Below are 22,470 nucleotides of genomic sequence, written 5' to 3' on the forward strand. Positions count from 1 at the left end.
TCTGTCTGCAGGTCAAAAGAAATAACTGTTACAAGTCATAGAACTTCCCCCCTCCCCTGATTATTTTTTGTTGACATCCATGTTTCCAGGTGGGGGGGGGGTGGCCACAACCATAAGGGATTTAATTTCAATCCTTTCTTCAGCAAGGCAGCATATCTTAAGTATTCCACTATATAGTAGAAAACATTAATAATGAGAGGATACTAGTTAACAGTTTTTAGAAGAACCCTACAGCTGATATTAGGGACGTGGGTGGTGCTATGGGTTAAACCACAGAGCCTAGGACTTGCCGATCAGAAGGTCGGAAGTTTGAATCCCCATGATGGGGTGAGCTCCCATTGCTTGGTCCCTGCTCCTGCCAACCTAGCAGTTCAAAAGCACATCAAAGTGCAAGTAGATAAATAGGTACCACTTCGGTGGGAAGGTAAAAGGTGTTTCCGTGCGCTGCTCTGGTTCACCAGAAGCGGCTTAGTCATGCTGGCCACATGACCCGGAAGCTGTACGCCGGCTCCCTCGGCCAGTAAAGCGAGATGAGCTCTGCAACCCCAGAGTCCACAACTGGACCTAATGGTAAGGGGTCCCTTTCCCTTTTTATAGCTGATGTTATTTCAGAGTCAAGTAGAAGCTGTTATTGCAAAGTGAAGTATTTATATGTTTTTGCATTTTATTTCTATTCTTCCAGGTCATTACAGCCCCAAGAAAATGTTTTGTCACATCGCCAGTCACAGCTGTTAAACTGATATTTTGAGGTTATTGATCTGGAGTTAGTACAGTCCAAGTCATGTGGAATTCTACTCAAAGAGCGACTATCCATTGCCTTTAGACACAATACAATTCCTGGAATACACATTTACCTGCAGCCATATTTTTCTTTGCCAGGTGCTATCTAGTTTGGAAGAAAGCAATTAAGGCTGAAATTCTATACCCACTTACCTGGGAGGAAGTGCCATTCAACTCAGTGGTCCTTGTTTCTGAGTAGACAGATGCATGATTGCATGAAAGTTTTATTTTTTTCCTAACAAAACCCTGCCATGTTGAGTGATAATAACTGACTGTGCTTTCCTTGATGGGGGGATAACTCATAATGGTGCAGCTGAATCACTACAATCGTCAATGTATTTACAAAATCCAGTCTAGTATCTTGAAGCTAAAATATTTTTATATTGTAGTTCCTTTAATTGTACACTGATTCAGACATTTTAAACTGCATTAAAGGGCATCATCTACAAATGTATCAAATCACTTCTAACAGACTTCGATTTGATAGTCCACTGAGAGAAAACTTGAGAGCATTCAATAGTGTCTCAAAATTTAAGTGGATAATGGACCTGTAGGAGAAGTTGATTTTTAGCATATCAATATGGTATCTAGCATGCCTCATTAATCAAGTAAATCAAATAATAAATTATAGGGAAGACTCTCAGCCTAATTCAATATGATGCAAGACTCTTTAATGACTTTGCTTTAAAGTTAGACCTGTTGAAAAAGCTCTGAAATGGGGAACAACTTGTTGAGATATATTATGGATTTCTAGATTAATGTATAAGTAAGAACACAATGGTATAATATTAGTAACTTACTGGATAATTTTTAGAGGATTTAAAAGTTTATGGAAGATGCTGACTCCAATATCCTAAAGCTGATGCATTGAGCCATACCCCCATGGCAACCATTTTGTCATTGGGGCCCACAACACTTTCAAAATTTCACATGTCCACTGGTCCAAAAAGGTTAGAAACCCCTGCTCTATTTCATACATCTACTAAAGGGCAAAAAAATCCTTCAGTAGGAGACTTTCTAGGAGCACTCCTGAATGCCTCAAATATATACAAATGGCAAACTATTTGGCCTTAAACCCCTAGCCTAGTACAATCAGATAATATGCAAACAGAGGATTGGAAAACCATCAGCAGCATTTATCATAATAAATTGGGGTTCACCCTACTTCCCCTGCCAAGTCACCAGCATTTATCATAATAATGGAACCAGGGGAAACTCCCCCCTGCACCCCACAACTGCATTTATTCTTTATTGACAACTAATTTCAGGTTCAAAAACTTTACTTCAAATTATCTCCATCTGTTTAAGGCAGTTACCATTTCCAACAAGGGCTTGAGTTAGTCTACTACCTTTATTTATTTGAAAGACGATTTTCCCTGAAAAAGAACTCAACTCAAAGCACATCAAGAATACAGGGCAAACAACTGCTCAGCTGTTTTTGTTGCTGCTTGTGTATTTGTTTCAGCAGTTTTGATCTCTTTTGTTCTTAGATGCTTAGAAAGTTGAGGTAATTTTAATTTTTGTATTTTAGCTTTTGTATGTTTTAAATTATGGTTGTGGGTTTTTCTTAATTTTATCGTTTTATCTTTTTGTAAACCGCTTTGTGGGTTGTTTTTTTTACAATCAAGTAAGTGTATAAATTTTATGAAATAAATAAAATAAATGAATAGTTTTTCCAGTTTTGCAGTATCACTATATTCCTGCTAGTATCCTTTTCGCTGTATAAGCAATTCAGCAGTAATGTTGGACAAATAGAAAGTAGATAGTTAACTAAGCCAAAGACCTAGTGTTTGGTTTGTCATTTGAAGATGGCAATCCAAGTGAAGTAAACCTGGTAAAGTTGCTAAGATTCCCCTTCTGCCTTATTCCCAATGAAGATCTCACTCACCAGCTTGTTCTTGAGGTAAATCTTCACTCCCAACTTGCTTCCAATATAGATCTTCACTCACCCCTTCTTCTCTGGCGGGAGGCACCATTTTATGCTTCGCTTCAAGCGCCAAAATGTCTTGGGCCAGACTTGTACTATACATAAAAGTTATCCAGTCTCACCTAAGCTTTGTTGAATTTTTGTTCAGTTCCCAACTTTGTTGGATACCTCATGTTTGCATTACACCTTGCCATGTGATAGTGGCTATTCTCATTGCAGCTAGAGAACACTGTTTATGACGGTATGTTAACACGCTACTGTTTGTGTCCTCCATGATAAGCCCCTACCGGCACTTGCAAGTCTTGCGATGAATTTAAAAATTCCCCTCACAGACCTTTTAATGTTTGTATGAACACACACACCTATACCCAAGTGGTGAAAGAGAAGGAAGCTGACAGACATCAGCAGCTGAATATTTTCGCAGTGTGCAATTTGTTATTCACCACAGGGGTGCCATTCCCTCCCTTTTGAAGGCTCCCTACTTTCCCCTAGCCAAGTTGCTAAGCAACAGCTTGAGTCAACAATTGCCAACTGGGCTAGTGAAATGAAAGATTGGGGGCAGAAAGGGGGAGAAAAAGGACTCTGAAGGAGAAGGTTCCAACTTGTGAAGAGAATGATCCCGAAGCCTCAAGTAAAATACTTCAGAGAAAATGTGTGAGAGAATCTGGACTCCTGAGCCTGGACAGAGCTAGAGTAGCATAAATTTAGGAGTATTTCACAGGCCCTCTCAGAGGCCCAGAGAGGCCTGACCCATTTTCAGCTTTTGTGGCCCCTAGCCACCACAAAAAATTAAAATTATGACACTCAATAACAAAATAAGGCACACACAAAAAAGAGAGAGTGGTTTGTTTACATAATCAGTTGTTCTGAGGGGAATATTAATCACCATCTATTACTGGGCCCTGTGTATTAGTATTAGTATTTATGAATATAAAAACCTCGTGTTTTTATACTGCAAACCACTCTGTGATTCTCAAATGAACGGCGGTATATAAATTCAATAAATAAGATGGTGATGATGATGGTGATGGTGATGGTGATGATTGGACCAAATTTACATAAACGGACAAAAAAATATGTCTTTTACCAAATTACACCTCTAATTTCCTTCAATCTGCAGCTCTGTGCTTTAAGAGAGTGTCACATTTGGGCTCAATGCACAAGTTATGAAATTTATCAAATGCCAACAAATTAACAAGTGTCTAAATCTGAGGTTTCCTTTGAGCTTCAGGCGCAGGAAAAGGACTTCTAACTGATTAACTGATGGTATATTGAAATTCAAAAGTTAATGTTAAATATGTTATATCTAAACCATGCTTGGCTTCTTCTTTTTGCAAACTGTTATAAACCAAACTCATTTTTCTTTACACTGTTTTGTTCCCTATTTTGTGGTGAAGCTTGTTGCTAAGGCTCTTGCACATCCTGAACATGCTTCAGTAGTAGATTCCACCCAAGGAGAATCTGTTAAAATTATATTAACCAGAGGAGTAGAACAGAATTATAACCCCATTAAAAGTAACCCCAAAGCTGATTCTGGAATACACTGGGTGTTGGGATTCGGACCCATTGTAAGTGCTAAACCTGGAGTCTGAGAGATGTCAGGCAAATTTTTTGTCTCCTTGATTTTCAAGGATCAGATCTGATGCAGAACATAGACAACTACCATTTTACGCAAATGGCACATCTGTGTTACATTTTCTCCTGCTTGCATTTGGTGCTGATCCGCAGTCTTATACAGCTCTGACCTACAGACTTGGGAAAAGCTTACAAAAGACCAAAGGGGGATGCAGTTACTGCTGTCTTCGCTGTCCTTCCACAGTTCCCTTCAGCTGCTGCTGGGCTCTGGTTATGGGACAGATCTTTGTCTTGAGTTTGATGGTAAAAGTTCACTCCTAATTCAAAAAGCCTAATCACAGTAAGAGTGAGCCCTAGAGTTGCAGTTCAGGTCTAAGTCCTACACCTGCCACTAGCTAGCCTTCCTGCTGCTCCTGCAGTTCCTTTGAAACAAACAAAGCACCCACAGAATATATTTCCCTTCAAGAAGGGATGGTCTGAGAAAGCTACAGTCCCATATTCCCTAGCATGACAGCCAGAGAGCATGGGATTTGTAATTTCTGCTGTACTATTACCAGTTCTGTTTGAGAGACCAAATGAGCTACAAATTTCATGTCCTGGTAGGAAATTACACTCTCAGGATTACCATTTCCAGTTAACAAGAGATTCAGCAATACCTTCGCTAACCTTAACGCACCCTTATTGACACTCGATAATCCCTCTCCTTAAAGGAAATGGGTTTTCACTACAGGAGAGTAAGATAAAAAGGAGAGGGATCCACTTGTTTTTTCAGCTCTTTTTTTGATCACTTAGACACAAGCGCTCAAACACTCGCAATGAAAGCTCACAAAAACTTAGCTGAAATTGGGTCAAGACAAGATAATTTATAGGGATCATTTGATGCTTTCAGCGAACCATGTCAGATTCTTGAAAAATGTCTTGCCTGGGGTATTCTCAAGGAAGGTTGTGACTGCATCAGGAATGGATTTTACCTCTTTAAAGTTAAGTGCTCGATTTTCTAAATCCAAAACAGGGAAGTGTTATATAGCACTTTCAGTCATATTGTTATGTACTGAGTTGAATAGGATCCAAACTGCAGCAGTCTGATTGGTCCTAGAACAATAGGATCCAAAAGGCAGCAGTCTGATTGGTCCTAGAACAATAGGATTCAGAATGCAGCAGTCTGATTGGTCCTAGAACAATGCAGCAGTATGATTGGTTGGCAGGAACCACCCAATCATGCTCCAGATAGAAGTGAATCCACAACCTGATTGGCTTACAGTAGAATTCCGGAATTAGCCAATCATGTGCAGCCCATTGTGTAAATAATGTATATAAGGCAGATACTTTGAGGGGACTGGCATTCATTCCTCCTCACCACTATGAGCTGAATAAAGAGCATGAAATCACTTTGCGACTCTGAGTATATTTCACTGGCGACGAAGGTGGGATCCTGCTGAGCTGACTGCCACACACAGCACCGCAGCACCGCCACCTGCCGCACCGCTGCCTCGCACCGTGTATCCAGGCTTCAGCTCCGGGACACAAGGAACTCAGAATGGCAACCAACAGCAGCTTCTCGCCGTTCAACCCAGCATCTGGAGACTGGGAAGCGTACGCCTCCCGTTTCACCTTCCTGCTAGAAGCCAAAGGGGTCACCGATGAAGAAGACGCCAAGAAGAGGGCAATATTCTTCAGCGTCTGCGGAGAGGAGACGTTTGAAATCGCCCGGGCTCTCCTTGCGCCTGAAGACGTCGCTACGGTTCCATACAAAACAATAATGGAGCAGCTGAAGGGGCACTTTTCGCCACAGCCCTCAGAGGTGGCTCGGCGAAATGCCTTCTACGCAAAGCGGCAAGCCCCTGGGGAAACCATAACTGGGTTTGTGACCTCTCTCCGCCAAGCCGCCCGGTTCTGCAACTTCTCAGAGCTGGAGAACATGCTTCGTGACCGCCTCGTCGGTGGCCTGAGGGATGAGAAGCTGCAACGGCGCCTCTACGCTAAGAAGAACCTAACGTTCCAGGTTGTTCTGGAGGAGGCCCTGGCAACGGAAGCTGCCGAGAGGTCGACGCAAGAGGCACGGCCGAGCCAGCCGCCCCAACCGAGGGTCCACCACGAAGACCTCACCGACGACTCAGGATCTGACAGGGAGGAGGTGCACCGAGTACAGCAGCGCACTCAAGCAGCCCACATACCACAGCTGCCTCGACGAGAAGGAGGAAACTGCGCAAGCTGTGGAGAAAGTCACGAGAGGAGGACCTGCCGTTTCCGCAACGCAGAGTGCAGGCAGTGCAGAAAATCGGGACACATCGCCCGGGTGTGTCGGGCTCGGCCCACCCGATGGCAGGCATCAGATGACCAATCCAAGAGCCCCAGGTCCCGGGGCCCAACGCACCAAGGCAACTCAACGGAGCTCACGGACTTCCAGGTATACCAGTTGCCCCACCCCAACGTAGAGAAAATTTATGTAGAGGTACAGATAGAGGGGGCCCCATGCCGCATGGAGCTTGACACGGGTTCAACTCTATCCATAATCTCGGCAAGGACGTTAAGGAAACTGTGTCCTACTGGGGGTCCCAAACTCAGGCCGGCCCCATTCACCCTCCGGGACTTCCAGAAACGTAAGGTCCCCACAATGGGGGTGGGGACCTTCAGGGTGCAATACCGAGGGCGGACGCGGCAACTGGACTTGCTTGTGGTCAAGGGCCCCTACATTAGCTTACTGGGATTGGCATGGTTTGGACCACTGGGGCTAGCCGTCACCGGGGTGAACCACACTAGCTTACAAGTGGACGTGGACGCCATATGCAAGGAATTTCCGGGGGTTTTTGATGGGAAATTGGGACAGTATACGGGGCCCCCCATTGCTCTACAGCTTGACCCCGCAGTACGACCAGTCAGGCTCAAGGCCCGCCGGGTCCCGTTCGCCCTGAAACCCCGTATAGACGAGGAATTGGACCGGCTCGTGGAGCAAGGAGTGCTGGAGCCGGTGCCTAATGCCCCCTGGGAAACCCCAATCGTCACACCCGTCAAGCCTAATGGTTCGGTCCGCATCTGCGCAGACTACAAATGTACCATAAACAAGGCCCTCACGGCCCATGCATACCCAGTGCCAGTGGTCAGCCATGTCCTTGCCACCCTGGCTGGGTCGAAAATTTTTGGCAAGCTGGACTTGGCCCAAGCATATCAACAGCTACCAGTAGATGAGGCCACAGCAGAGGCACAGACGATTGTGACGCACAGAGGAGCGTTCAGGGTAAAGCGGCTGCAATTCGGTGTCAGCGTGGCACCAGGCATATTCCAGAATCTAATGGACTCTCTCCTTAAAGGAATCCCTGGCGTCACCCCCTTCTTCGATGATGTGTTGATTGCCGGGCCCACACCAGAGGAGTTTGAGGACCGCCTCCGCACCGTTCTGCACCGTTTCCAGACGGCGGGTCTCAAGGTGAAGCGGGAAAAATGTCTACTAGGAGTGCCTCAGGTGGACTTTCTGGGATTTATGGTGGATGCAGAAGGGGTCCACCCGACTGGGGACAAGGTACGGGCCATTTGCGATGCCCCAGCGCCCAAGAACAAGACTGAGCTTCAGGCCTTCTTGGGACTATTGAACTTTTACCATTCCTTCCTTCCCCACAAGGCAGCGGTAGCAGAGCCCCTACACAGACTCCTGGACAAGCGGGCCCCTTGGGTGTGGGGCCAGCGCCAGGAGGCCGCATTCCAGGCAGTCAAGGACTTGCTTGTCTCAAACTCGGTCTTGGCACACTTCGACGAGAGGCTGCCGGTGGTGCTAGCATGCGACGCCTCACCCTATGGCATTGGCGCTGTCCTGGGACACCAACTCCCGGATGGAAGAGAGGTACCGGTGGCATACTTTTCCCAGACACTCAATGCAACCGAGCGGAACTACTCGCAAATCGACAAGGAGGGTCTGGCAATCGTGAAGGGAGTAAAAAAATTCCATGATTTCTTGTACGGGCGGCCCTTCACCGTGGTGACTGACCACAAGCCGTTGCTTGGCTTGTTTGCCCCCGAAAAGCAGACCCCCCAAGTGCTGTCTCCTCGCGTCCTCAGGTGGTCAATTTTCCTTGCCAGCTACCAGTATGCACTGATTCACCGCCCTGGGAAGGCAATGGGCCATGCGGACGCCCTCAGCAGGCTACCACTACCGGAAACAGGCCCCGACCCAGCACCTGCACAAGAGGTTATGAGCCTGGAGCTGCTTCCCGACCGCCCCATTCAGGCACAAGAAGTTGCACACCATTCCAAGAAAGACAGGGTCATCTCCCGGGTCCTGGACTGGGTGTGGAGGGGATGGCCCAGCAACAGCCCTGGGCCAGAATTCGCTGGCTACACAACTCGCAAACATGAACTGTCGGCCCACAAGGGGTGCCTGTTATGGGGAAGCAGGGTCGTTGTTCCCCAGCCCCTCCGCAAAAGGGTCCTCACAGCCCTACACGAGACACACCCAGGGGTAGTAAGAATGAAGGCCCTGGCCAGGAGTTATGTGTGGTGGCCGGGGATCGACGGAGAGATAGAGGCCTGGGTCAAACACTGCCAGGCCTGCCAAGAATCCCGCCCAGATCCCCCAAGGGCCCCAGTCCAGTCCTGGGAGTCCGCCCGAGCACCATGGTCACGCCTGCATGTGGACTTCGCTGGCCCCTTTCAGGGGAAAACATTCTTCATAGTGGTGGACTCCTACACCAAATGGCTGGAAGTCGCACTGGTACCGTCCACTTCTGCATCTGCAGCCATCCGGGTACTACGCAGGCTGTTTGCAACCCACGGGCTCCCTGACACTCTCGTCTCAGACAACGGGACTGCATTTACGTCAGGAGAATTCCAAACCTTCACAGCGCAGAATGCCATCCGCCACATCCGTTCGGCGCCATTCCACCCTGCCACCAATGGCCAAGCAGAACGCATGGTGCGGACCACCAAGGACACCCTTCGCCGCATGACGCAAGGGGATTGGGAGTACCGCCTTGCCACATTCCTTCTAGCACAGCACAGCACCCCCAGCTCAACGACTGGCCGGAGCCCCGCTGAACTACTAATGGGTCGGCGCCTTGCAATCAGATTGGACCGCCTTCACCCCGATAGAGCTCAGGATGAGGTAGTGGTGGGGGAAGGCAGGAACCCCCGGACCTTCAAGGCCCAGGACCCAGTGTACGCAAAGAATTTTGGGGCAGGCCCTGCATGGGTACCCGCCACGGTCACCAGGGTCACTGGCCCCGTGTCGTACGAGGTGCTAACAGATGGGGGGCAATGCTGGTGCCGCCACTGCGACCAGATACGGCGACGATTCCCGGGAGATAACCAGGAGGCGGCGGACAGGTCAGAGGAGTCCCAAGGGAACAGTGGGGCAGTGAGGCCCATAGAGCAGCAGGGGCCAGCAGGAGAGGCAGAATCAGTAAATACAGAGAGGACCCGTGAGGCCGAAAGGACACCAGAACCAGAACCACGACTGAGCGAGCCAGTTGCGCCAGACCAAACAGCCCCATCACAGCCAGCATCCTTGGAACACGAGCCAGAACCGGAACCCCGGACCAGGGAACACCAGAGGCCGCAACGCACACGTAGGCCGCCAGCGTACCTTGAGGACTATGAATGCGACCTCCCGGGCAGGACTGGAACTTAGAGGGGAGGGGTGTTATGTACTGAGTTGAATAGGATCCAAACTGCAGCAGTCTGATTGGTCCTAGAACAATAGGATCCAAAAGGCAGCAGTCTGATTGGTCCTAGAACAATAGGATTCAGAATGCAGCAGTCTGATTGGTCCTAGAACAATGCAGCAGTATGATTGGTTGGCAGGAACCACCCAATCATGCTCCAGATAGAAGTGAATCCACAACCTGATTGGCTTACAGTAGAATTCCGGAATTAGCCAATCATGTGCAGCCCATTGTGTAAATAATGTATATAAGGCAGATACTTTGAGGGGACTGGCATTCATTCCTCCTCACCACTATGAGCTGAATAAAGAGCATGAAATCACTTTGCGACTCTGAGTATATTTCACATATAAACTTAATCCATGTCCCAAAGAGCCAAAAGTCTATGAAGATAAAACTAATGTGTGGGTGTGAGGAACAGCAGCATAACTTAATAGTTTATCCTCCAAGATAATGACTCTCATGCTTTTCTGTTTCCCTACACAGCACCTAGGCCAAATGGTCCATTACTGAAGTAGCAACCACAACAAACATAGGCCTTCCATCTGTTACAGTACTTACATTTGAAAACTGAAATAACCGTAATGTAATTCAAAACAAAGTGTTCAGTTAATGTTTAAAAGTGCTTTGTGGGTGACAGTTGTTTCCAAGAATGACACATCTACCCCATGCCAAACTTCCTTGCATTTTGATGCAACAACATTTATATTGGTGCTCTGTAAACAATAACAATAACAAATGGAAATTCTGCTGACCATTTAAAATGTTAACAGTCTAGGCTACTGTATACATGATTCATGTTCTCCTATCATGTGTCCATTACTTGCAGGGAGCCAGAAGCAGTTCCAGATTTGGATTTTTAAAAAGAAACCAAAATCAGAAACAGGAAAGCTTATCCATCCAATTTTTCTACATGCAGTTGCTCTTCTGAGCTCACCTCAAGCTGAATGGAAAGGAGCTGTGTAAACATTGTCTCATTGGATTACTGTACAACTTTACTACTTTGTAGTACACCAAACTTCCAACAAGTAAGTTGCATTTCATCTCTAAATGCTGGTGACATACAGGTTTTCAAAATGGCCCTGGTAGCTTCTGAAAGTCATGCCAAAACACCATTCAAAATCTGCAGCCTCCCTGTGTTTTGAGTATCCCTTAGGGAAAATTAAATTCACACAAGTGCATCTGCATGTTGGAATGTGGGTTAGGTGAATTTACACAGAATTGGATGGTTTCCAGATTACCTGTTTATTTGTTGTTCCTCCTGATTTGTTTGCAGGGAAATTCAACGACATTGAAAATGCATTCTGATTTGTTTTCAGGGACGGTTTTACATGAAACTGTAATGGAAATGCAGAAGAACTTTGTATTGTGAAGAGTTTGTGGTATACAGCAGTGGCTTATCACATGCCCTAGAACACTTTAATTAGCCAGCTGCAATTGTTATCTTTTTAAGATACCAGCTGATAAGTGGCTAATTTCTTGCTTAGTCACTGGCAGCTCTTAGGAGGGTTTCATAGCACTGGTACCTAGTTTATGTTCATAAAATGTGAAAGGAGCTTGGAAATTCTACTCTGCAAACTTCAGCACAAAAGGTGCTATATTCTGGCCATTACAGGTGTCCATTGTTGCTTTTGAGAGAGATGTAAACTGTCTGTCTTTTGCTTTTAATTTGCTATTTGGTCCTTGTTTGTTTGTGGTTTTTGTCATCCTGCCCGTATATAAATCTGTCTATCAAGGATTAAAGTGTGCTCTTTGTCTTGTCCGATTTTTTTTTTAAAAAACCTCTTCTCTCGGCAGAACACAAGCAAATGTTATTCCACACTTTCCAATGCATTTTCTTATCACAAAAAGAGCAGAACTTTCATGTAAGAGCTCCCAATCTACTTCAATTGCAGAAACTCCATTTGCTGATATGCGATTGAATCCTACCTGCAAACAGTGGCAATTGGAAATGCTCTTGGCCACGTGGCAAAATGACAGTGAGCTGTATGCTTGCAGACTCATTCCCTCTTTTACCGCACCTTTACCCTATAGCAATCTTGTTATATGAAATAGTCCTTGAACTTGCTTTTCCCCTAACTTTGGAGAGAGATGGATTGTTTCTGAGAAATTATACCTACAGTCAGTGCTTTTTTTCTTAGAAAAATAGGTGCCGGTACTGACTGTGATGTTGTTACATTAAGTACCGCACTTTTTAACAACCAAAAAAGAGGCACCGGTACTGCATACAGTGGAATTTCCAAAAGAGTGCTAAAGTGTACCTCCACCTCCTCTATTTCCCTGCCCTCTATTTTCCTGTTGTTGGGGAAAGGGGGTGGTTTCCAACTGAAACGGGAACATTCTGCATCTGCTATCAACCATAGACTTAATTGATTCAAAGTCAGACACTTCCCCATTCCTGTCTCACTTCTTTTTCTGTATAGGTACACACAGTTGTTACCAGCTTTCCGCAAGTACACAGGTCTTTGCCAAGCAATTTTCATGTGTATTTCAGTTTCTTTTTTATTTTAATTTATGAAGTTACATACCTATTATGCACTCAAGTCCCCTGAGTATGTAAAAAAATAAAAATAAACCCTTGTGTAGTCCTATTTCATTTCATTGAACCCTTTTGTGTAATCCCATTTCATTGGCAGTACACTGATAATGTACTTGTGTGGTTGAATGCCTGTTAGAGAGAATATACATAATAGGGACTGTAAACCTACATAATTTTTTTGTGCTTGTTTGCTCCACAAACATCTTTCAGTAAGGCATGTGTTGTAGTTCCAACTTTATATTCTCAGAGTTGCTGTTCAACTCAAGAAACAACTTGTGTACAGATTGCAAGGTTCTTACACATGCTGAAGCTTTCCAGATGTGTACATTCCATTCTGTATCATATAAAAATGGTCTGATTCAAAGTCAGGAAATTAGTTCTCAGTTAACAGATCACTAATGAATCCAATCTCCAGTTGTCGTGTCTTCACACACAAGTGCAACTTTTAAAAAAGGATCAGAACTGGCCCGAATAATTATCCAGATTTGGGCTCCCTGAAAGGTTCCCATGCAGTCTTGGACTTCCATGGTGCTGCAGCTGAAGCGGAAGCAGTCAAGGATGAGAGGGGCTGCAGGGATGTGCTCCCCACTCTCAACAGCATTCCCAGCTGCTCTACCCTTGGATTGCTGATTTAGATGGCTGGAAGGAGTGTGAATTGGAGAGGGTGCCAAGGTCTAGACGAAATGACATTTGGCTCCCCACATCTGCACTAAATAGTAGTCCCTATTGAACACACTGAGAACTGAGACATCCGAGTAAAGATGTAATGGATTGCACTGTAATACTGTTTGTTCAGAATTAATCCCCATTGAAATGTGGGGATTACCATCCATGAAGGTGGTTTAAATATTTACTTAAGTACACTTACTGTACTTCAAAGTGTGTCCATTTGAAATTAATGAGATTTCCTTGCTTTTTATGGAAGCTAATGTCAGGTGCACTACCCACTAATGATATCCTTTGTATAAAGGGAGAAATGCAGCACAGATGTCTGGGGCTTGATCAATGTGGGAAGTTGAGTGAGAAATAGTAACGGGGTCTACTGAAATGGGTTTCCTGCCACTACCTTTCCTCATTTTGAGCCAAACAGGCATATTGTCTCACCCACTACTCCTGTTATCAGTTGTAGGTCCCCTGGACTCTTAGAAAGTCCAGGAAGGGATCTTTTCACGCTTTTACTGATTGGCCATGGTGGGCAACTTTTGTACTTTCTTCAGGACACTGTTCTGGAGAGAGAGAAATTAATTTGCCTGATCTATGCTGTCACAACTGTTGGTTCCAACTTCTGAGTTCAATGATTGTTGCCCACCAGTTCAGTGGGAGAAGGGAGCCCTACTTAAATGATAAGACAGCAAGAGATAGTGTGATTTCCTCAGGGATGGCCCATTGGGAAGCATCCAGTTTCTCCTTGTGGTGCAGGAAGGCTTGGCCAAATAGGAATGGCTAGAATTGAGCTGAAGACTCAGGCGTATTGTGGCAGGACAGTGAAGCCAACCTCACAGGAATTGTGAGTTGTCAAACAGCTCTTCTCATTACTAGGATAGTTGTTGTTATGGTTCAAGTTATTACTTTGTTTTATTTTATTTAAGGTTTTATTAATTGGGAAAAGAAGGGGATTCCAATATTTGAAGAATGGGCAGTTATAAACAAGGCAGGACATTAATAGCAGAATTAAAATATAACCATATATGTGTATATATACACATACACATATACAATATATGCATATAAAATATCGCATACAGATCGTTACAATAAAAACATCATAGCACCAGTCCTTTCCTTAAATGTAAGTGGTCCTAATAGAGAATAAAGTTCCAAAGGGCTGATTGAGCAAACTGCTGATTCTGTAGGTTCACCCTATATGTATTTAAAAACAGTCATAAAAACAGGAAGAATAAAATTATAAGATAATAAAATAAGAATCATCATAATAGAAATCTTAAAAATGGTGTAAAATATATTCCATAGGGCAATATAAGGGTCATATTTCTACTATTTATACCCAATATTCATAAATGTTGCCCCAAAAAACCCCCTCATCCCCTCATATTTAGTGGAACTGTGCCAGTCATGAGATTGTTTGATCATATAAATCACAAATGGTTCCCAAGCAGAGGTAAAGTCAGATGAGCTGAAGATGTGCAGGCAGGCGCTGTGTAAGACCTTCCTGTGTAAATATTTGGTCACAATATTCGGAGCCAGGGACGAAATTGCCTGCAGACAAATTGGGCCCATCTGGAGGTTTTGCCTACCCCATAATAATAGTCACAACTTGTTGGCAGATAAGGCATTGGGTTGGATCCATAGTCTAGGCACGGGGGTGGTGGGAGTTGGGAACCTATTCCCACTCCCACTTCAGGGAGTCGGGGGTACCCCATTAAAGGAGTCCAGGGGAGGTGGTGTCTGGATGCACAAAGGCTGATGGGCCATAGCACACAAACACCACACCCCAGAATGGTCTCCTGGAGGGACTGCCCCTATTTGATGTATGTCATAGGGAGATCCTTAACTCAGGATCAACCCCGCAAAATAATCAAGCAGCAGTCCGATTGATTCAGGATACATACCAAATGCTTTCACTAAAGCCTACTTACATCTGTAATCAGAGGTGCCAGCTTCTCCAAAGGATTGGGGAGTGGGGACGCAATGTTGCATGACATCCTCGAAACAGTGAGAGGGCCCAGCCCTCTCAAAAATATATATTTTTGATTTCGGCCCCTAGCGGTTGGCACCTGTCTCTGTAATAAATAAAGTTGTGGTCTCTTCAAATCCAGTATGTTTGTCTTGTAGGTTTGTTGTCTCTTCCCATGCTTTGGGCCTCACCGGCCACAGGTTCCCTGCACAAAGATGTGGCGTATTTAATTCCAGTATGGGGTCCATTTCTTTCTTAAAAAGCATGTTCTCCTTCATGGAGAGCACGTGTTGTGGTGGGGTCTGACAGGCCACCCCTCTGTTGCTGGGCAGGATCGTATAGATGGCCATAGCAGTGATTGGGCTGTTTGAGTTACTGGGGAAATTTTGATGTTGCCAACCAAGGGTTTTATATACTGAGCACGCAGCACTGAGCGTTCTCTTTTGCTGCGTGCACCGGGTCCATTTCTTTCTTACAATCAGCAATACTCCATTATTGCTATTGCATAATGTGCATTGTTCTTGTCAGACAGTAGGAAAAACTGAACGGAATATGCAGGAAATGTAACGGCCTAACATTACTACCGCTGGTTTCATGAATATATTCATTTATCCCTACTTTTGAGTGCCCTAGTGAGAAATGGCATTGTTGAATACAATGAAGTGATTAGTGTGAACACTAAACCTAGCTGTCTAATAAACTGAGTCTTATTTATATAAATTGTGACATTTTAAAAGAAGAGATTAAACTTCAATTTTCCCTTCAAAAGTAATGTAGAAACCTTAAAACTCAGTCTTAATGGAAGGGTTTTCTTTAGTACTTGTTTCACAGGAGAAAGCTGCTGCTAATGCTATTACCAAGAGCAATAGTATCAAGACTTCACCTTCCATCAACACATTGCATAATTAACTTATGGAATTCATTGCCACAAAATGTGGCAAGCAGCACTAGCTTAAATGTCTTTATAAATAATCCATATAGGTGATTTATTATTTATAATATAATGGCTTTAAAAAAGGATAAGATAAATTCATGGAGGACAGACATATCAATGGCTGTTGGCCATGATGTAGCAGAATACTGAACAATTTGCCACTGGATTACCAGATGCTAGGATCAAGCAATATCTGATGGCTACTGCCATCATATCACACTTGTGGGCATCTGTCTGGTCTCCATTTGAGACAAAATGGTAGCCTAGGTCTGATCAAGCAAAACAATTATTATTTTTATGGAGTATTATTTTCCATTTGTGAATAGTATCACCACACTCAAAGTCACCAATGACCTTGGCTTATCTTCCGTTTTGCTTTTATTGTTAATCAGCATTAGCTTGTCTACATCATGTCGTGTTTTCTTGAGGGAGGGGAAAAAACTCCTGTAAGATTGTCTCCGTCTGAACAGCTAACAACTTTTCCATACCTCACTTGTGCAGTGTAACTTTTCCCCAGATTGGACTTTAATTAGACTTTAATTAGATTTTGACCTGTTTTCAGGAGGTAATTTAATTATTGTTTGATTTTATAGTAATGTTATATATCTGATGTTAGCCGCCCTGAGCCTGGGGAGGGCGGGATATAAATAAAAGCTTATTATTATTATTAGCTGCTCACAGCACTTCCCTGGCTCATCCCTTTGACCTTGTCATTTACTTCTGATTTTCCACTACCCTAATTTCCATAAAGAACAAATTACTTGGGGGGGGGGTTGTCTTTGCGTCATTCCAGGCTTCTCCAGTTTCGTCACCTGCTTAGCTGCAGTGTTAGGTGCTTTGCTAGACTGTAGTATTTCCTATAACGCCAACATGAGTGTAGCCAAGGGGGATGGGAGGCAGCTGCCCCCCTAAATCAAGTAAATAAATAAAAATACTTCACTGAGGTTCTGCCTCACTCAACCTAAAGCCTGCCCCCTCCCCCCCAAAAAACCAAACCTTGGCTACACCCATGAATGCCAACAGGGAAACCTCCAGTCACCATGCCTTGCAGAGTAATCCCATGGTGCTGGTAGCACAGGTAGCAGCTAAGCCAGAGTTAATGCTGGTACAGCAATCACTAGCCTAAAGTTCAACAATTTGTACATGAGGCAAGAGAGAGACTGACCAGTCCTTTTACAGAGCCCTCCAGCCCTTCCCAAGATCCCACTAGAACCCTGAGAGGAAGAAGCTCCATGAGGTGCCAGGAAGGGGAATTGCCTCCACTGGCCATGGTGGCATCTGTCCCATCCCTCAATCCAACTCCTGTTTCAAGGCTTCACTGGAATCCTGAGATAGGACACCTGTATGGGTTTTGAGAAAACAAGTGTTTACATTTTCCACTTCGTTGTGAACCATGGCAGTTTGGAGAAAGTGTATTTTTTCATAATTACCCACTAATGTACTCTGGGTTCTATGCAAATGAGAAAAGAGTGGTGTCATCCTATTCCTTGTTAGAAGATGCATCTGTCACTTGACTGAGTCTTGTATACCATGATTGGCTACAGAGGTATCAAGAATCCTATTTTCTGTTTTGGCTATGAAGAGAGATGGAGGGGTGGGTGTTTGTCTGTGACTGCCTATGGTCTCCAGTGAGAGTGTTTATCCTTACGTCACCACTTTTGCAGGCATGATATTATGCCATTGCTTCAGATGGGAGCAAGTGATGAGAGGGTTCCAATTATTATTATTATTTTATTTATTGGATTTATATACCGCCCTTTATCTGCAGGTCTCAGGATGGTCAGCTTTCATTCTTCCCTTGCCATATCACCATTCATATCACTTTTGGCCCTACTCCTAACAGGGAGTAAGCACAAGTGAATTCAGTAGGACTTAACTTCTAGTAGATATGGTTAGGAATTAACTGTAAGGCTGCAATCTTATGCACACCTACTTGGGTTGGAAGTCAGTGAGGATTATTTCTGAGTAGACATGTATAGGATGGAACTGGAGAGATTGATACACTGGGAGGGGCTGCTTGGTTATATTAGTATTATTTACTTATTCTGGCATTATTGCTTTGTCTGCATCTCTAGTCTATCCATTGTATCTTTTTGTTATGGGTTTTTAAGGGGTGTGGGTGTGGGTGTGTTATACTAAACTTTGTCTAATGAGGCAACCTATATCTTAGGCACTACTAATGGTAACAGTTCATTTTAATAACAAGTGTTTAAGAAACCTTTATTTTATATGGTATCTGATGGATCGTGTAAATTGTAGCATGTTTTTATAGTTTTCTCTAGGGACTAGTTGTTAAATCTAAACAGTTTCCTCTGTGAACTAATTATCTGGTATAAGCAGCTGCCTTCAGTAATCTGGGAAAGTAGAAGCAGAGAGTGAGTTGTAGTAGTACCGTATTTTTCGCCCTATAGGACGCACTTTTTCCCCTCCAAAAATGAAGGGGAAATCTGGGTGCGTCCTATGGGGCGAATGCAGGCTTCGCGGACCTCTCCGCAAACAGCAGGAGCGCTCCCGCTGCTGGCGGAGAGGTGCCTGCATGCTGAAGCCTGCGTGCGCTGAGCTCAGCGCGCCCAGGCTTCGCGGACCTCTCCGCTAGCAGCGGGAACGCTCCCGCTGCTGGCGGAGAGGTGCCTGCATGCGGAAGCCTGCGCGCGCTGAGCTCAGCGCGCCCAGGCTTCGCGGACCTCTCCGCTAGCAGCGGGAACGCTCCCGCTGCTGGCGGAGACGTGCCTGCATGCCGAAGCCTGCGCGCGCTGAGCTCAGCGCGCCCAGGCTTCGCGGACCTCTCCGCTAGCAGCGGGAACGCTCCCGCTGCTGGCGGAGAGGTGCCTGCATGCCGAAGCCTGCGCGCGCTGAGCTCAGCGCGCCCAGGCTTCGCGGACCTCTCCGCTAGCAGCGGGAGCACTCCCGCTGCTGGCGGAGACGTGCCTGCATGCCGAAGCCTGCGCGCGCTGAGCTCAGCGCGCCCAGGCTTCGCGGACCTCTCTGCTAGCAGCGGGAGCCAGCACTGGGCTCCCACGGCTTGCAGAGAGCTGCCTGTTTGGGGGCTGGGGTCGGGGGAAGCTCGGGCTTCCCCAACCCCGCGCCTGGGGGGGAAATAATTTTTTCCCTTTATTTCCCCCCCAAAAAACTAGGTGCGCCTTATGGGACGGTGCGTCCTATAGGGCGAAAAATACGGTAATAGCAATGACAATAATATATAAGTAGCTAGATGTTCAGACGGCTATGTGCTTAACTAACCAACAGAAGGGCATAATTTTTAAAATAACTGATTAAAGATGCTGCCACATTAACTGCTTAACACTTAACTGCATCCACATAATAGAGATGTAACTTTAAAAAATGCTCTGAGCATCTCTCCAAAGACAACTAATGTATGTTTTCAGCTCACTTGGGATGCCTTTTATGAGATATAAACAAATTGGCACCATAAGGAGCTGAGTTTTATTGCTATCTCTCTGCTAACAATATCTTATTCCTCAGGGTTTCCCATGCACCTTGAGACCAACAGGAATTCAAATCCAATTAAGACAACTTTCAGTTTGCTAGTCTAAACAAATGAATGAAATCTCTCACTGTCCCCCAGTGGGTGTAAGGCTCCCCTCCAGTCCACTCCATAGGCTGTGCCTACTGGCCCACCCATGATTATATATTGTTTTATTTCTAGTAATATAAGTAAAGCCCTGCACCACATGCTATGGAAGAAGTTACTGTTCCACACACAGCAGCACACTCATTGTAGAGAATTCTGATGCAGCATTAAATTTCAATAATCTGTCATCACTCTTTTTGTTTCCAGGTTTGGCCATGTGAAGCATCCATCGATTTTTTCAATCCTTCTTGAAAAAGAAAGGTATACATAGTTTATAGCTGGCCACTTTTTTCCATACTTCTTTGATATATAAGATTATACCAAATATCCTGGGTTTTCAAAATACAGTGGTACCTCTGGTTAAGTACTTAATTCGTTCCGGAGGTCCGTTCTTAACCTGAAACTGTTCTTAACCTGAAGAACCTTAACCTGTTCTTAACCACTTTAGCTAATGGGGCCTCCCACTGCTGCCTTGCCACCACCACATGATTTCTGTTCTCATCCTGAAGCAAAGTTCTTAACCCAAGGTACTATTTCTGGGTTAGCGGAGTCTGTAACCTGAAGCGTATATAACCTGAAGCGTATGTAACCCAAGGTACCACTGTATTATGCTTCCAGACATGTATAGATTATGGAATTGGTGCTGCTCATGCAAATTTGTTGCTGTCCCCACATGACATCGTCAACAACAGAATGCTAGCCTGTATTTCCCCCCATTTAATCCATATTTACCCTTCCTATGGAATATCTGATAAGTAGGGTTTTTTAAAAATGTTGCCAAAGACTCGCTTGCAATATACGAAGTTGCTTGCAACATTGAGTCCACATCTGGAAGAACTCATTGTTTCTCAACAGTTCAATTGGTACAGCAATTAAAGAGGCTACTTAGGAAGTCTGTAGAATCTCTTCCTTTTGAAGAGTCGGAGCCGGGCTATACTTAAGCCTCTGTCTGGGATGTTAGGTAATGGGCATCATATTCAAAGAGAAGACACTGGATGCCTTCCAGTTCTCGTTTCTTCTGTATACTTCTGTGATTCTTCTCACAAAAAGAGTTAGGAAGTCATGAACTTTCCTTTAATCTTCACAGTATTCTGTCACATTGAAAGAAAGAACAGAAGCTCAGTGATTTAGGTTGCAATCCAATGTGCAATCCAATGTAAACTCCATTGAACACAGCGGACTCACGTGTTAAGTCAGAAGCTATAATCTAGGTGTTGGATGATTGCAATCAATGCTGTTTCCATCCTGCTACACTTCAGCTTCTGCTAAAACCTATGTTATTTCACTATCTGCTAAGGCCAAGCTTATGTACGGTAATTAATTTCAATGTATTTCAATGGAAGCAAAACAGCGAAAATAATGTAACTATTTACATAACATTTGTGGACTAAAAATGATTGTGAATATCGCCCATGTTCTCTTACGTGTTTCCATTCCTGACCTGACCTTAGATAACCATGAAAATTGCAGGAATTTCCACTCCTGTTTCCATTTCTGATTAAATTTCTCAACATCTCTAGTTGTTGGTCTCTCCTGCATGCTTTCCTAGATTCAAATGGTCCTGGATAATTGTGAAAGCTTACTATGGGAGAGGGCCAGACATATTGTTTCTATATCTTAAGAACTGGCTAGCAAATTTTTAGTAAAAAGGAAGACACAACCGTCTTCAGCAGCCATCAAAGTTATTCAGTCTTACTCATTGAGAATTTTATGGGAAAAGAAAAGAAATGAAGGGTTTTAAATCAGGATTGCATGCTCCAAAGCCAAAACATTTTAATGCCAACTATAGAATCACTTATTCCACTGTCCAATATCTCCTCAGCTAACGCCCAGCTTTATATACAGACAAATGTTATCCAGGAAAAAAGGGAAGGCATTTTAACATGGGATTATTTTTCTCACTTGTGATGAGAATGTCAGAGATTCTGCAGTTGTTGAATTTAATAACAAATGTCACAAGTATTACTTGTTCATGCATTATATTTTATTGTATTGCTGATAGTGTCCAGAATGTTTGGATACTTAAAACCAAAGAGGTTAGATCTGAACAACTCTATTAAACAAAGTGTATATAGATGATTATGAAGATGCCTAGTAAATGGTAAATATACATTGTTCCAACTTATTTCAGTGGTGGAGTTTCTGTATGAAAAATAATCAAAAATATAAAATCACCATTGTCATCTTCTTTGTATGCCACCATTCCATGGTTAAAACCATGCTTAAGGTGACTTACAACATGAAAAGATTTGCATAATTACAAACATAACAAAAGTTGTCATAAACGGTAAATAAAGCACATCAAAAAGAACACAACCAAATTGAACAATTTCCACATAAATCATAATAACATCTAAAGATAATATATTAATATTGGTGGCAGCAACAAAAATAATCCTAAACTGTACCCCAGCCCAAGGGTCTGTTAAGCAGCCTCAGCTTTTGTAGCTGGAGTCAGCCAGGGCCCTGCCCTCCCAGGCCAGGTGGTAAAAGGCCAGCAAGGCAGGGAGCAGGTCTTCCAGGACTCATAGCCAGGATGGTCTCCAATGTAAAATTCAATGTTGGATCATGGATCTCTCAAAAACTCTTAGGATTCTCACACAATTAGAGTTCCTATTTTAGGAGAATGTAGCAGCAAGAGTTAAGGCAGTCACTATTTCACAGCACAAACCTCTTTACAAGTATACACAAAAGTAAAAATGGGAGAGAAATTCAATTTATTTCATGCTTTCTGAAACCCAAACAGCCATTCTTTGAAATTCACAATTCTCCAGATTGTGTAATGCAGTTCCCCAGCCAAATCATTTGTAAAAAATTCACAAACTGGGGTTACAGTG

General features: G+C 44.2%; 1 long non-coding RNA gene across 2 annotated transcripts; it reads left to right on the forward strand.

Moving 5' to 3' along the window:
- Positions 1-3,229: 3,229 nt before the first annotated feature.
- Positions 3,230-21,538, forward strand: LOC310681993. 2 transcript variants are annotated; one of them, XR_014513702.1, is made up of 4 exons: positions 3,230-3,338; positions 10,763-10,961; positions 19,841-19,894; positions 20,721-21,538. It is a non-coding gene; the product is annotated as an uncharacterized lncRNA (long non-coding RNA). The 2 variants fall into 2 exon arrangements; XR_014513703.1 differs by lacking the exons at positions 19,841-19,894; positions 20,721-21,538 and having other exon boundaries at positions 10,763-11,701.
- The last annotated feature ends 932 nt before the right edge of the window (positions 21,539-22,470 follow it).

This window comes from Podarcis tiliguerta (genome assembly GCF_965153285.1).
Source record: "Podarcis tiliguerta genome assembly, chromosome: 7".
Classification (NCBI taxonomy): Eukaryota; Metazoa; Chordata; class Lepidosauria; order Squamata; family Lacertidae; genus Podarcis; species Podarcis tiliguerta.